The following is a 14,686-nucleotide window of genomic DNA, read 5'->3' as shown; positions in this document are numbered from 1 at the left end:
GATCCTCCAAACATGATGTAGGCCCTTACCTGGCAGCAGGTCTGCTATCACTTTAATCTTGGCCTTTTTGCCTTTAGAGCTCCAGGAACCAAGTGGTATCACTTAAGCCATCCCCGCCTTAGGGCTTTGTTATGGAATTGACAGTGATTGTTCATTATCACAAAGGACCTTTTGTGGCTACATCTAGAGCCCTGACTCTTCCTAACTCTGACTCTTCAGCAGCTAAAACTTGAGTTATAATCCTAACACACACACACACACACACACACACACACACACACACACACACACACACGAATTCTGGACAAGGTTTTAGAATCCTGGTTGTGACGTTGTGCTACAGCTATGCAGGATTTGAGCATTGATGAATCTAGGTAAAAAGAGTGTGTGGGTATCTGTATTACCTTATATAATTGCATTTAATGTTACAATGATTTAAAAACAAATGATATCAACCATCTGTTCTGTTTCTGGAGTTGGTCACCAGTCTACAGAAAACCTTTGAATTTCAGAACATGTGATTCAATCAGAAAGCTCCCTGCCTATTTTTGAAACACTCTTTTGAACAAACACACAGTAATTTGCATGATTGAAATGTACCAGACGACCTATATCTCGTGACTATCACACCTCACCACTTCCTCTGTCCCACTAAAATAAATAATAAAATAAAAACAACCCAACATCACCTCTCAATATCGTCTTAGTCAAACTGTGCCCTTGGCTTCTCACTCTTCAGATGTGTGCCCCAGGTCTCTGCTTGACTGTGTTTGCCTTGACTACAGTGTGCTTGCTTTGAGGGAATTCTATTTTTACTTGTTCAAAGCTAATTCCTCATGTTGGGAAATGAGGTCAAGTAAACAAACAGCCACAGTCCTGACTCATAGCCACAGGTCCTGGAGCTACTGCCTGGTTTAGAAGAGCTGTCCGTGAAACCTTTCCCTGAATGAAATGACACCTTTTCTATTTTGCCTTCAGAGGTATCATCTTTTGAATTTCCTCTGACTCTCAGAAATATTCCAGAGATGAGCTATATGAGGCTGCCAAGCTTCTGTTAGTCACAGAGAATTTCTCCCAGCAATTCACCTAACAGAGACTTGTCATAGACAGGGCTTTGCTCACCATAGTGACTGCAACTGCTATCCAGACTGAGATCTGTTGAACTTGGGCATTAGGTCCATCTCAGAGTTTCCAAATGGCCTGTGAGGTTTCTTGCGCTTGGGAGATGGAGTACCTCTTTGTTTGCTGTGAGTGTCTAAAGCTTATCTTATATTTTGTCAAATTGTTCTTTAAAAAACTCTCTCTCTCTCTCTCTCTCTCTCTCTCTCTCTCTGTATGTGTGTGTGTGTGTGTGTGTGTGTGTGTGTGTGTGTGTGTGTGTGTACCCACATGTGTATGAGGACAGTGGGTGACTTCTATCACTATGACTTATCTCTACAAGATCTGTCACTGAACCTGGAGCTAACCATTTTCTGTTAGGATGGCTGACCAGCAAGTCCCCAGGATCCTCCTTTCTCTGCCCTACCTCACTGCTGGGCTGGGTTACAGGTATACACAACTGTACCTGGTTCTCCTCCTCCTCCTCCTCCTCCTCCTCCTCCTCCTTCTCCTTCTCCCTCTCCTTCTTCTTCTTTTCACATGGGTGAAGTATGTCTGAAGTCAGGTCCTCATGCTTGAACAACCCCAAATGTGTTCTTCTGGTCAGCTGACAGTTTAGTTTTTCCACATGGACATATGTAAGCCACGAGAAAGAAGGTAGTTGTCATCCATGGAGGGTAGACATAGTGCTTACAACATTGTCTTTCTACAGCTCTGTGGTGCTTATACCTACATCATTTCCTGACTTCTGTCTCTTATGGTTCCAAGCAGCTGTTTCTTTCAGGCACTGAACCAGACTGGATCAGAGCATTCTGTTAAACCTGTGAGACTGTAACAAACTCCCTTTTTAACGTTTGTTGCTCTATCTTGGGCTTCACTAGGCAGTTTTAGATGTTGTAGGAGTTTATTCTGACTTTATACTGTAGCATTAAATTGAACTCCTTTGTGTGGCATTTCAAAATATGTCATATGATTTGATCATTTGATCATATGATCATATGAAATACTAAGAAGACATAACAATTTGAGACCTCATAGGAAAACACATGATCTGTCGGGATCTAGATTCCATTGTTTTCCTGCTGTGTTGTGAGCACCTCCTTGCTCCAAATTTTGCCTGTACAAAATAGAAAATTAAGTATTATGATTCCTATCTTGATAAAGTAAAAATAAGATGCCGATGGAGGAATACCAGTCTTGATCAGCACAGAAAGAAATGAGTTGTTAGAAGTTTTCAAAACAAAGTTTTAGCAGATATAAAAATTTCATTTCAAAAAAATTTCATTTCTGTGTATGTGCGTGTGTGTATGTATGTTTCGCGTATGTGTGGACAAGTAGCTGTGTGTGTGAGAGAAGGACCAAAGCTGATGTTGTAATCTTCTTATTTCAATTTATTCAATGAGGCAATATCTTTCAATCAAACCCAGAGCTCACTAATATAATACTGGATAGTCCTGCTAGCCAATTTTCTCTAAGAATATCTAGTCTCTGCCTTAACAGGCTGGAATTACAGGTGGGTCACCATACTCAGTTAGCATTTACATGGCTTTTGGGGGGACCAGAACTCCGATTTTCAGCTTGAGTGGCAAACACTTTAACAACTGAGCCGTCTCCCCAGTCCTAGAAAAAAAAATCTTCGTATTTGTCAAAATGTTTGGATATGAAGATTGTTCTGTTTTGATTTGTTTTTGAGGTAGTGTCTGGCCAGCTTTCCTGCCTTAATGTTTAAAGAGCTAGGAGTTCCCATTCCAAACTGGGGGCCAAGAGTCTTCTCTGTTTAACCCTGGAATTGTTAGGTGCACAGGGATTTGCTACCGAAGAGCATTTCTCCATTTTTTTTTTTTTGTCTTCTTTTTTTTTTTTTTATTAATTTATTTTGCAATACAATTCAGTTCTACATATCAGCCACGGATTCCCTTGTTCTCCCCCCTCCCGTCCCCCTCACCTTCCCCCCAACCCCCCCCATTCCCATCTCCTCCAGGGCAAAGCCTTCCCCACAGACTGAGGTCAACCTGGTAGACTCAGTCCAGGTAGGTCTAGTCCCCTCCTCCCAGGCCGAGCCAAACAATCCTGCATAGGTCCCAGGTTTCAAACAGCCAACTCATGCAATGAGCACAAGATCTGGTCCCACTGCCTGGGTGCCTCCCAAACAGATCAAGCCAATCAACTGTCTCATCCGTTCAGAGGGCCTGATCCAGTGGGGACCCCTCAGCCATTGGTTCATAGTTCATGTGTTTCCATTCATTTGGCTATTTGTCCCTGTGCTTTATCCAACCTTGGTCTCAACAATTCTCGCTCATATAAACCCTCCTCATTCTCACTAATTGGACTCCCAGAGATCCACCCGGGGCCTAGTCATGGATCTCTGCATCCAGATTCCTCAGTAGTTGGATGAGGTTTCTAGCACAACAATTAGGGTGTTTGGCCATCCCATCACCAGAGTAGGTCAGTTCGGGCTGTCTCTCGACCACTGCCAGCAGTCTGTTGGAGGCTACCTGGAAAACAGGACCCCAAGAAAGACACAGGGATCACCCAATGACAGAGAAATGGAATGAGATCTACATGAACAGCCTGGACATGAGTGGGGGTAATGAAAGGCGAGGGTTGAGGGAAAGAGAGCTTGGGGGAGCGGGAGATCCCAGCTGGATCAACAACAGAGAGGGAGAATAAGGAATAGGAGACCATGGTAAATAAAGACCACATGAGAATAGGAAGAAGCAAAGTGCTAGAGAGGCCCACAGGAATCCACAAAGATACCCATGCATTTCTCCATTTTTTTTTTTTTTTTTTTTTTTGGTTTTTCGAGACAGGGTTTCTCTGTGTAGCTTTGCGCCTTTCCTGGTACTCGCTTTGGAGACCAGGCTGGCCTCGAACTCACAGAGATCCGCCTGGCTCTGCCTCCCGAGTGCTGGGATTAAAGGCGTGCGCCACCACCGCCCGGCCTGCATTTCTCCATTTTTGACATTAGCAGAGACTGCTTAACAAAATCAAGGCCTCCCTTGCAGCTAGCTGTAGGCTAGATCAGTCCTAGAAAATAAAATACAAAGGTGAGACTTTCTTCTGTGAAGGATTTTGCTTCCTACCTTTTAAAAACATGAAGGAATAGAGATTGTGAATGGTGATGTTAGCCATGGGTTTCAAAGTTCACTTAGCCAGGATGAGAGGTTATGAAGAGCAACTGCATAACATAGGTAATGTTTAGTAATATCTAGGGGATGTCTTTCTGTACACTGTGAATATATGTTGTTTCCATTGGTTAATAAATAAGCTGCTTTGGCTTATGGCAAGGTAGCTTAGAGGCAGGCAGGAAACCCAAGGAGAGAGATAGGAAAGAGAAAGGCAGAGTCTGGAGAGACGATAGCCTGCTGCCCAAGGAGCAATATGCCAGCAGACCAGAAAAGTCCAGAACATGTGGCAAAACATAGATCAATAGAAATGGGTTAATTTAAGATATAAGAGCTAGCTAGCAAGAGGCCTGCCCTAGGCCATACAGTTTGTAAATAATATTACGCCTCTGAATGATTATTTTATAAGTGGTTGCAGAACTGTGGGGTTGGGCAGGATGGGAGAAAACTTTCAACTACAAATAATATACCATGTGCTTGAAAAATCTATAGGACAGTAGATTATAATTGTTCTCACAATAGGAAAATCAGTATGTGAAGTAAACATACATTAGTTTGATTTGTTCACACTTGGTACAATAAATATATATACTTTTGTCTGTTAGTTACACCTTAATGAAGCTGGGGAAGCAAAAGTGGAATAAGAACTGAAAGGACACACTCAGGAACATCTTATCTAATCTACTTCTCATTGTGTTTGATGTGGCGGTACCCAACGTGTTAGATGCTGTCTCCAAAGATGAGGTGATCATAGACCCAGCATGAAAACCAACACTGAGGACAGGACTGAAATGATGGGAGAAGCTACTTCCAGTAGATTTTTGGAAGACAAAACTCATGTATAGCTCTATTTAATTGCAAGTAAAAAATACTTCCTAAACAATAATGAGGACTCTCTGAGTACAGGCTTAGAGGCCACAATCAGCAATATTGATGATACTCCCAGGAGGCTTACAGCAAGTGGCCTAGTACTGGGGATCTGTTCTTCAGTACTCATGTTTATTACATGTGGTGCTTCTTTTGGGAAGTCCTCATCACAGTGAAGCAGGCATGGTTTCATGTCTTTCCTTTCTTATTTATTTTTTTAAATTTTATGTGTATGGGTGTGTTGCTTGTGTGTGTCTGTATGCCATGTGTACACAGTACGTGTAGAGGCCAGAAAAGGATGTCAGATCCCTGAGAACTGGGGTTATAGATGGTTTTGAGCCACCATGTGGATACTCAAAATTGAATCCAGGTCCTCTGGTTGAACAGTTGGTGCTCTTAATCACTGAGCTGTCTGTCTGACCACCACAGTTTCTTATAATCATAAATTTATGTGGAAATAATTTTTATTGTGTTAAACATCAGGTAAATTATTATGAGACTTTCAAGTGCAGAGACCAGGCCCTGTTGGGGTTATCTGTTCCTCAGGTCCAGCACTTGTCTCTTCCCTAGAAGAATAGGCGCTCCAAAACGGTTTCCAGAATAGCAAGAGACTATTTTGGTGACAACAGTATTTTAATTATTGTAAAACACTTCCAAGTACTGTATAGCAGATTCCTAGAAAATATTGGTGTTTTCCCCCTGGATCCATTTTAGAAGATATATCGGTTTTCAACATTTAACAGTAGGCTCGTATTTTAAAGAAAACCTTACATTTCTATTTCAGGACCATCTTTCTGCATCCCAGATTTTTCACCTCCTACCTCTGTAGCTGCCATTGAAAGATGAGACTGAGTTTAGCCTGGTAATTCTGGGGCTGCAATGATGCATCACCTCATTGAAGATGCTGTTATGTTCAGCAGACTGTGCTTAGCAAAGAAATAACTCGTACGCAGACATTTGGAGAAACATTTAAAAATTGTTCAAGTTGAACCAACAGTAAGATGCACTCCCTCTAAAGCCTTGGCTAGCAGAATGTCATGGCCCAGTCACTCTTTAGATTGTGTCCAAGAACTGGCTAAGTTTAAAATTTATTCACTTCCCTACTCAACATAGACCTTTGAATGACCTGCTATGTGTTAGAGTTTTTTTCCAACATAATATTTTTATTAATTATTTGGGAATTTCATACAGTGCACCCTGATCACACTTACGTCTCATTCCTCCCTGGTACTCCCTCCCACCTTGCACTCCACGCCCCCCCCCCCCCCCCCCCCCCCCCGCAAAAAAAAAAAACCCTGCAAAACTCCAAATCTAATTTGTGTTGCCCATATCCTCATTGAAGCACGGTCAAACTCCCAGGGGCCAGCCCCTTAATGAACACTGAGGGTGTCCCCCTGTCCCCCTCCACCAGAAACCATCAACTATGAAGAGTTACACTGCAGTATCCCTTTCACAATTTTTTATATTTAAAATGTAATTATTTTTGATGTAATTCTTGATGTATACTGTCAAATTACTTTAAAAAAATTATAGAAATTACTTCACCTCTCAAACCTATCCTGACAAAAATGTTTAGGTAGCCAAATTTCATTTTTTCCTCACTACCAGCAATTAACAGAAGTCCATATCCTTTCAAGCATCTGTGATAACATTTCTGATGGTTTCATGAGGGTAATTCCTAAAGGGATTGCTGGATCAATGGGCATTCACATTTTCAAAAGTGTTCATTTTTAAGGTCTCTCTTCAATAGCTTCCTGTCTGGACTTTTGGGGGTGGGGGGGTTATTGCAGAAGGCTTCCATGTCTTTCATTCTCAGTTATGGATCCATAGCAGCCAGTGACAGATCATGGACATGGTTTCTGGTGCCAACATGGACCACAGATTCCAACATAGACTCTGGTGGCAGCACAGACCACAGAAGTCTTTCGAGGGGACTTGATCCAGAAAATGAGCCTTTGTCTTCATCTTCATTTCAGGTATCTTATTGTTGCTCAGAGTCAGGGTGATTGTGCAGTTGGGCAGTGTGTTGGCAGGATCTATGCAAGCCCTAGGCTGTTACACATCACTGTGTCCTTGGTGCCCACCACCCTGCTGGTACCCAGGCCATGACCACCATGTTTGCTGCCAATGGGCAGTGTTCTCTCCTCAAGCAGGGCAAGTAGCAGCAGCTGCAGCTCAGTGGCCAGTGACATGACGAGGCGGGCCCTTTCGTTTTCTGTGGCCATGCTCCGTACTATGCTCCCCCATCGCTGCCACCACATCTCTGGTTCCACTTCTCCCCACTGCCACTCTGTTCTGCCATCTTTTTCTCCAATTCTTTTTTCTTTTCTTTTCCAAATGCTGGGAATATATCAGTAAGTGTTGTTTTTTAATGACTCTAACTTCATGGATCCTGCATATATATTCTATATTACTAATAGAAATCGTACTTTTGAATCAGAAACAAACTTTCTGACAAAGTCCCAGATCCACAGAAGTTCACCAATTCATCATTATTATGAGTAGGGTTCCAGCTTCAGTTTAAGGCTTGTATAAATCTTATTAATGTGTCACCCCAAACAGATCTACTGCTAATTTCTTGATTCATCCATCTGGTCACAGCTCACGCCAGTTTCCTTTTGGTTTCTAGGATCTGCATATTGTTTGATGCCTTTGCAGACATAATCTCAGAGCTCATGTATGACCCACTTCCATGCAGGTATCTGATAATATTGATGTGACTTCTCAAGCTAGAAGGAACAATAACCCTGTGCCATATGGAAATGTGAATGGGACTGACTGACCTTGTGCTGATGGAAGAGCAGAACAATTGCTTCAAAGTGGCTTAGCAGAAGAGTTATGGAGTCTAAGAGCCTAATGTTTATTTATCTATTATAATGCATTAGACACTGTACTAAGCTTAATTACTCCATGTCCTCTAAGCCTGCTGCAAACAAGTAAAATAGGTAATTTTACTGATAATGAACTCTGAATGGAAGCGCTTAGGTCACTTGTCCAAGGTAGCATAGCCTTATAGTAAGGCAAAATGAGACTCAACCAAGGTCCATGATGCTCTTAAATCCATTGCTATTTCTTCTTGGTTTATTTTGGTTTTGAGGAAGAGTCTTTTTGTGGCTATCCTAGAATTTGTGATTCTCCTGCCTCAGCCTCTCAAATATGGGCGTTATAGGTGTGTACCACATTGACAACTCATATCCCTATCCTGTTATACTATACTTTCCTATAGGATATCATTGTGCAAACTTAACACTTCTTTTAAATGACAGTACCTTGTGGGAATAGCCATTTTTATATCAAACAATACAATTGACTATGTGTTGCATATAATTTAATCCACATATAGAGCAAATAACTAGGCTTTTCAACAACTTCTAATTTGTCAGCCCTTCAGTCCTATGCAAACATTAGAGTCTTCCATGCTTACTTGATGTAAAAAGTAATAGGTTAAGGGTCTTTCTCAACTTTATATGCTCAGTTTGCAACCAGAATGGTGATGGCGTTTTCATCTTTCAATGTGCAATCAGAATACTGGCAGAAAACCACAGCAGATGCTTGGATAACAGAGCAGGACTATCAGGCTTGGTTTTAATGTATTGTTTATATCCATGAGCAAGTTTCCATGAAGATTTTATCTTGAGCTGTTAACAGGAAATGCTGTCACAGTAGAGGGCTAATGAACTCACTAGTACTACAGCAGACAGAACAGACAAGTAACCTTCACTTAGCTACTTAAGAAAACACCGACAAAAGCCCACATATAATCAATTTGCAAGTAACTTGAACACAAGAAGGTGCTTAGTGGATAATGGCTAATCTGTTCTACTTAAAAACAAATCCTCTTAAGTTAATCTAATATGGTGGATCAAGGAGAAATGATGGATGTCCTCTATCATGATTACAGCAATACTTTGATTATCTCTGTGTTACAACCATTAACAACAAAACTGACCCACAACACACAGCTGACTGGATTATAGCTCCGAGTGACATCAAACACCTGCTTGGAAATCTCAGCTGCTCTGTATCTAAAATGTCACATACAACATACAAATGCATATTGTATACACCCATACACATACACAGAAACACGTAGATAATGTGTATCTATGTGTAAATAATACATATAGATATATTTGAACTTTCGTGCTGTGCATTTCTAACAGAATTTTGGCATCATATTAAATTATTTAAAGTCCTGAGTGCTATACATGGGGAAGATAATAGTTGTCAGGAGTTCCACATGACAGTAATGAAAATTAATAAAATGCTGGAAAATATTTCTAGGAACAGAAGTTAAGGATTCCAGGATAATTCAATCTGGATAAAGCAGTAGCATCATTTAATATCCTTGTTCCACTACTTTTCCCTGATGCCATGACCAACAAGCAATTTGGCCATATAACTATCCAAGCAAGTCGATAAGGCTTTAAAGATCCAGCTTCTCTGCCAGAGCCCAGCTCCTACCAGTCGAAGAGTTCTTGGGGGAAAAGTGAGGAGTGAGGAAGTATTAGAAATATAGATGGAGATGGCGAGAAAGACAGAGACACAGGATAGCTTCAGGAGGGCCTTTTGTCAATACCCAGCCACCCCAAATTTAATCATGATAGGCTTTTTATACATCAGCAAGGGAGGCTCAAAAGACCTCCCCCTTTCAAGGTCGAGGTATAAAGTACTAACAAGTGTAAACCCTTCAAAACACCTGGTAACCACACCCTTGGCCAAATCATCCCATTATGCAGCCCTGCTGGGCAAAGCAAGCTCAGACTTTCTGACCTTGAGTAAGACTTTACTAGGGAACCTCTGTGGAGCCCCACACTTCTCCCATAAACAAATTGGTTCAGTTTTGATCGTTAATAGAGACATTCTTTTTTTGTTGATGTTGTCTGTCTGTTTGTTTGTTGGGCAGAGTATCACATAACCTAAACTGGACTCGAACTCATTATTCCCTGTAGTTGAGGCTGGCCTTAAATTCTTTTTTTTTCTCTTTTGGCCTTAAGTTCTTGACCTTTCTGCTTTATGTTAGGGGGCACAGTAAAGAAACTAAGTGCCCTGAGCAGGGAAACACATAGGTTAACTACAGATCTTTGCTGTTCTCCAAATCCAACCCAACAGATTCATGCCCAGCTCTGTAGCAGACCACCAGCTATGGCTTCCTTCTCCAACCCTGCCATCATCTCCAGTGGATCACACAGATCTTCCCCTCCCAGGAGCCCTCCCTTGATTCATTGCTTTAACCCAGACCCCAACTCCAGCAGTCATTCCCTGGAAACCTCCAGGCCACTTCAGTCAGGGAAGCAGGTACACTAACTACAGATCTTCACCTCTTAATCTGCTCCTCCAAATTCAACGCCCGTAGTCTTATTCCCAACTCTTCAGTAGAATAGCTGCTGCAGACTCCCGTCCCCTCCTGCCACCACCATCAGTGGAACACACAGATCTCCATCTCTTAATCTTTCCCCTGCCACTCATGGCATTATCCCAGCCCCTAACTCCAACAGGCACTTCCTGGGAACCCACAGGTCACACTGACCAGAGAAACGGGTATGATAACTGCATCTCTCCAGCTCTCTCTCTGGTCCTTCAAAGTTACGCCCCCGAGTCTCATCCCCAGCTCTGTAGCAGACTACCAGCTGCAGCCACTTCCACTGCCAGCCCCCATTTCCAGGGCATCACTGAGATCTTACCCTCTTAACTTGCCTCCCCCCACTCATTTCTTTATCCCAGACTACAGCTCCAGCAAGCACTCCCTGGGAACCCACAGGCCACTCTGACCAGGGAAGCAAGTGAGGTAATTGCAGATCCTCATCTCTTCCTTCATTCTTCCAAGTTTAATCCCCAAGTCTCATCAACAGCTCTGAGGTAGACTTTCCGCTGTGGCCTCCCCTGACCCTCAGCCACCATTTCCAGGTGACTGAGAAGATCCTCGTAGAAGAACCTGCTTCTGCCCTTCCTGTGTCTCTCCTCAGCCCTCCTCTAGCCAATCCCCCTTCCTGTGTGTTACGGAAACTGGGCAACTCTCGACTGAATGAAAAATGGGTCAAGACAAATTACAGACTTTCTAGAATTGAATGAAACTGCATATAAAACATATCCAAGCTTGTGGGACACAATGCAGGTGGTTCTAAGAGGCAAGTTCATAGCACTAAGTACCTACATTAAAAAATAAAAATGGGAGAGATCTCATACTAGCAACTTAAAGCATACCTAAAATCTCTGGAATAAGAAGAAATCACACCAAAAAGGAGTAGATGACAAGAAATAACCGAACTCAGGGTTGAAACCAATGAAATAGAAACAAAGACAATAATACAAAAATCAAAGAAACAAAGTTGGTTCTTTGAAAAGATCAATAAGATTGACAAACTCTTATCCAAATTAATTGAAAGGCAAAGAGAATATTCAAATTAACAAAATTAGAAATGAAAAGGGAAACATACAACAGACATTGAGGAAATCCAGATAATAATAAGGACATACTTTAAAAGCCTGTACTACACCAAATTCAAAAATCTAAAAGAAACTGATAGTGATCTAAATACATATCACTTATTAAAGTTAAATTACGATCAGATAAGCAACTGACACAGGCATATAACCCTTAGTGAAAGAAAAGTGGTCATTAAAATTCTCTCAACCAAAAAAAGCCCAGGTCCAGATGGTTTTAGGGAAGAATTCTACCAGACATTAAAAGAGAGTTAATGCCAATATTCCAGAAATTATTTCACCAAATAGAAACAGAAGGAACATAGACCAAATCATTTTACAAGGTCACAGTTACCCAAGCCACATGAACACCTAATAATACAAGAGAATTACAGACCCATTTCCCTTATGAATATAGACAAAAAATTCTCAATAAAATACTTTGAAACTGAATCCAATAACACATCAAAAAGGTCATCAATCATGATCAAGTAGGTTTTATCCCAGAGATTCAGGGATGGCTCGACATATGTAAGGAGATAAATGTGATCCAAAATATAACAAACTGAAAGATTAAAAACCACATGATCATCTCATTAGATACATAAAAGGCCTTTGACAAAACCCAACACTGCTTCATGATAAAAGTCCTGGAGATATTACAGATACAAGAGATATACCTCAACATAATAAAATCAGTTTACAGCAGGTCGATAGCCAACACTAATTAAATGGAGAGAAACTCAAAGCAATTCCACTAACATCAAGAACAAGACAAGGTTGTTGTGGTGGTTTGAAAGAAAATGGCCCCAAAAGGCTCATAGGGAGTGGCACTATTAGGAGGTGTGGCCTTGTTGGAGTAGGTGAAATATTGTTGGAGGAAGTGTATCACTAGGGGCAGGCTTTGAGGTCTCAGATGCTCAAGCTTGGCCATTGTGTCTTAGTCTTTTCCTGCTTCTTTAGGATCAAGATGTAGAAGTCTCCTTTTCTAGCACCATGTCTGGGCACATGCCACCATGCTTCCCATCATGATGATAATAGACTAAACCTCTGGACTATAAGCTAGTGCCAATTAATTGTTTCCTTTATAAGAATTGCCATGGTCATAGTGTCTCTTTACAGCAATAAAACCTTAAGACAGAAGTTGGTACCAGGAGTGGGGCATTGCTATGACAGACATGACCATATTTTTGTTTGGAGCAATGTGGACTTTGGATTAGAAAATCAGCTGAATGCTTTAAACAGAATTTAATGGAGCATGGAAGATAATGGTGCTGAGTGTGATTTGAACTGTGGGGGCCCAGCTCAAGAAATTTCAGAGGAGAATATTAATATGTGGCCTAGAGACCTTTCTTGTGATATTTTGGCAAAGGACATGGCTGCTTTCTTCCCTTGTCTACAAAAAATCTGCTTCAGGCTAAATTAAAGAGTTATAGATTAATAGCTTTAGCAGAAGACATTTCAAAACAACATAGCAATCACTACGTTATCCTGGTTATTAGTGTTCACTCTTATGTGGACCTATATTAAAAAAGAGCAAGTTAAAAAATATACGGGAAAGGGGCACCAGGAAGTGGAATGCAGCTAAGTATTCAAGGAGATAAATGGATTAAAGAAAATCCAGTTGTTAAATGGAATACAGTGAGTGGTGCCCTCAGGGCAAGAGCCAAATCAGCTAAGCATCCATTTGTGAAAAGGAATTAAAGAAAAGTTTAGAGCTGGGTGTGGTGATGTATACCTTTAATCCCAGCACTTGGAAAGCAGAGGCAGGTGAATTTCTGGGTTTGAGACCAGCCTGCTCTACAGATCAAGTTTCAAGACAGCCAAGGTTAGACAGCAAAAGAAACCATCAAAAATAGAAGGTTGGTGAAAATGTACTTAAATGAGGAGGCCATGTTCCAGACCCAGCAAGCAGCAGAACTTGGCAGTTTTGGCTATGTGTTTTTGGCTTTAGAATCAAGGATACATTAAAGGGGTTATGGAATCTCCCTCCACAACTAAGGAAAGCTAAAGAGGCCAGATGTCAGGGGTGTCTTTGCATGGAGTCCTAGAGAGGCCATTTTATGAAGCTGTGAAGGTGAAGCCTGGATTGCCTTGGAGACCCCAAGATGTTGGAGATGCCAGAGTCATGGGATACCTGCCAAGTAGAGCAGCTAACAGAGAACTGACCCAGCCCAAGAGAAAGAAGTGTATTACAGTCAAAAAAGCATAAAGGAGTTGGAGTTCTGAAGAGACCTTTGACATCAAACATGGAGATGCAGAGTTTGCCCAGCTGGTGTTTGGTCTTGCTTTGGTCTGGTATTTCCTCATTATTTTTCCTTTCCTCCCTTTTGGACCAGTAATGTATATCTTGTGCAATTGTATTTTAGAAGTATATGATCTGTTTTTTCGTTTTGGTTTTATAGGGCATTATAGTTAAAACATTGGATGAACCTCAGAAGAGACTTTAAACTTTGGACTTTTACAGGATTGAGACTGTTACAGACTATGGGGACTTTAAAACTTGGATTTAATGCATTTCTGCATTATAATAGGCTACAAGCATATGGGGACCAGGGAGTGGAATGTGGTGGTTTGAAAGAAAATGGTCCCCATAGGCCCATAGGGTATGGCACTAATTGGAGGTATGGCCTTGTTGGAGCAGGTGAGGTGTTGTTGGAGGAAATGTTTCACTCGGGGGCAGGCTTTAAGGTTTCAGATGCTCAAGCTTGGCCAGTGTGTCTTGGTCTCTTCCTGATGCCTGCAGATCAAGATGTAGAACTCTCAGCACCTTCTCCAGCACTATGTCTTCCTGCATACCTCCATGCTTCCTGACATGAAAATAATAGACTAAACCTCTGAATTGTAAGCCAGCTCCAATTAAATCTTTTCCTTTGTAAGTGTTGCCATCACCATTGTATCTCTTCACAGCAATAAAACCCCAATTAAGACATTGTCCACTCTCTCCATACCTATACAATATAGTACTTGAAGTCTTAGCTAGAGCAATAAGACAACTCAAGGAGATCAAGGGGATACAAATTGGAAAGGAATTTATCTTTTCTTGCAGATGATATGATAATATACATAAGTGACTGAAACATTACCCCAGGGAACTCCTACAGATGATAAACAATTTCAGTAACGTAGCTAGATACAAAATTTACACAAAAATTGGTATCCCTCCTATATAC

General features: G+C 41.4%; 1 long non-coding RNA gene across 1 annotated transcript; it reads left to right on the top strand.

Moving 5' to 3' along the window:
- The first annotated feature begins 5,637 nt into the window (after window positions 1-5,637).
- LOC128106453 (uncharacterized) lies at window positions 5,638-14,448 on the top strand. The gene is made up of 3 exons (XR_008216714.1): window positions 5,638-6,035; window positions 6,907-7,066; window positions 7,720-14,448. It is a non-coding gene; the product is annotated as an uncharacterized LOC128106453 (long non-coding RNA).
- Window positions 14,449-14,686: the final 238 nt, after the last annotated feature.

Source organism: Peromyscus californicus, unplaced genomic scaffold, assembly GCF_007827085.1.
Source record: "Peromyscus californicus insignis strain IS unplaced genomic scaffold, ASM782708v3 Scaffold_9__1_contigs__length_137607984, whole genome shotgun sequence".
Taxonomy (NCBI): domain Eukaryota; kingdom Metazoa; phylum Chordata; class Mammalia; order Rodentia; family Cricetidae; genus Peromyscus; species Peromyscus californicus.
This window is presented reverse-complemented; position numbering and strand designations above follow the sequence as displayed.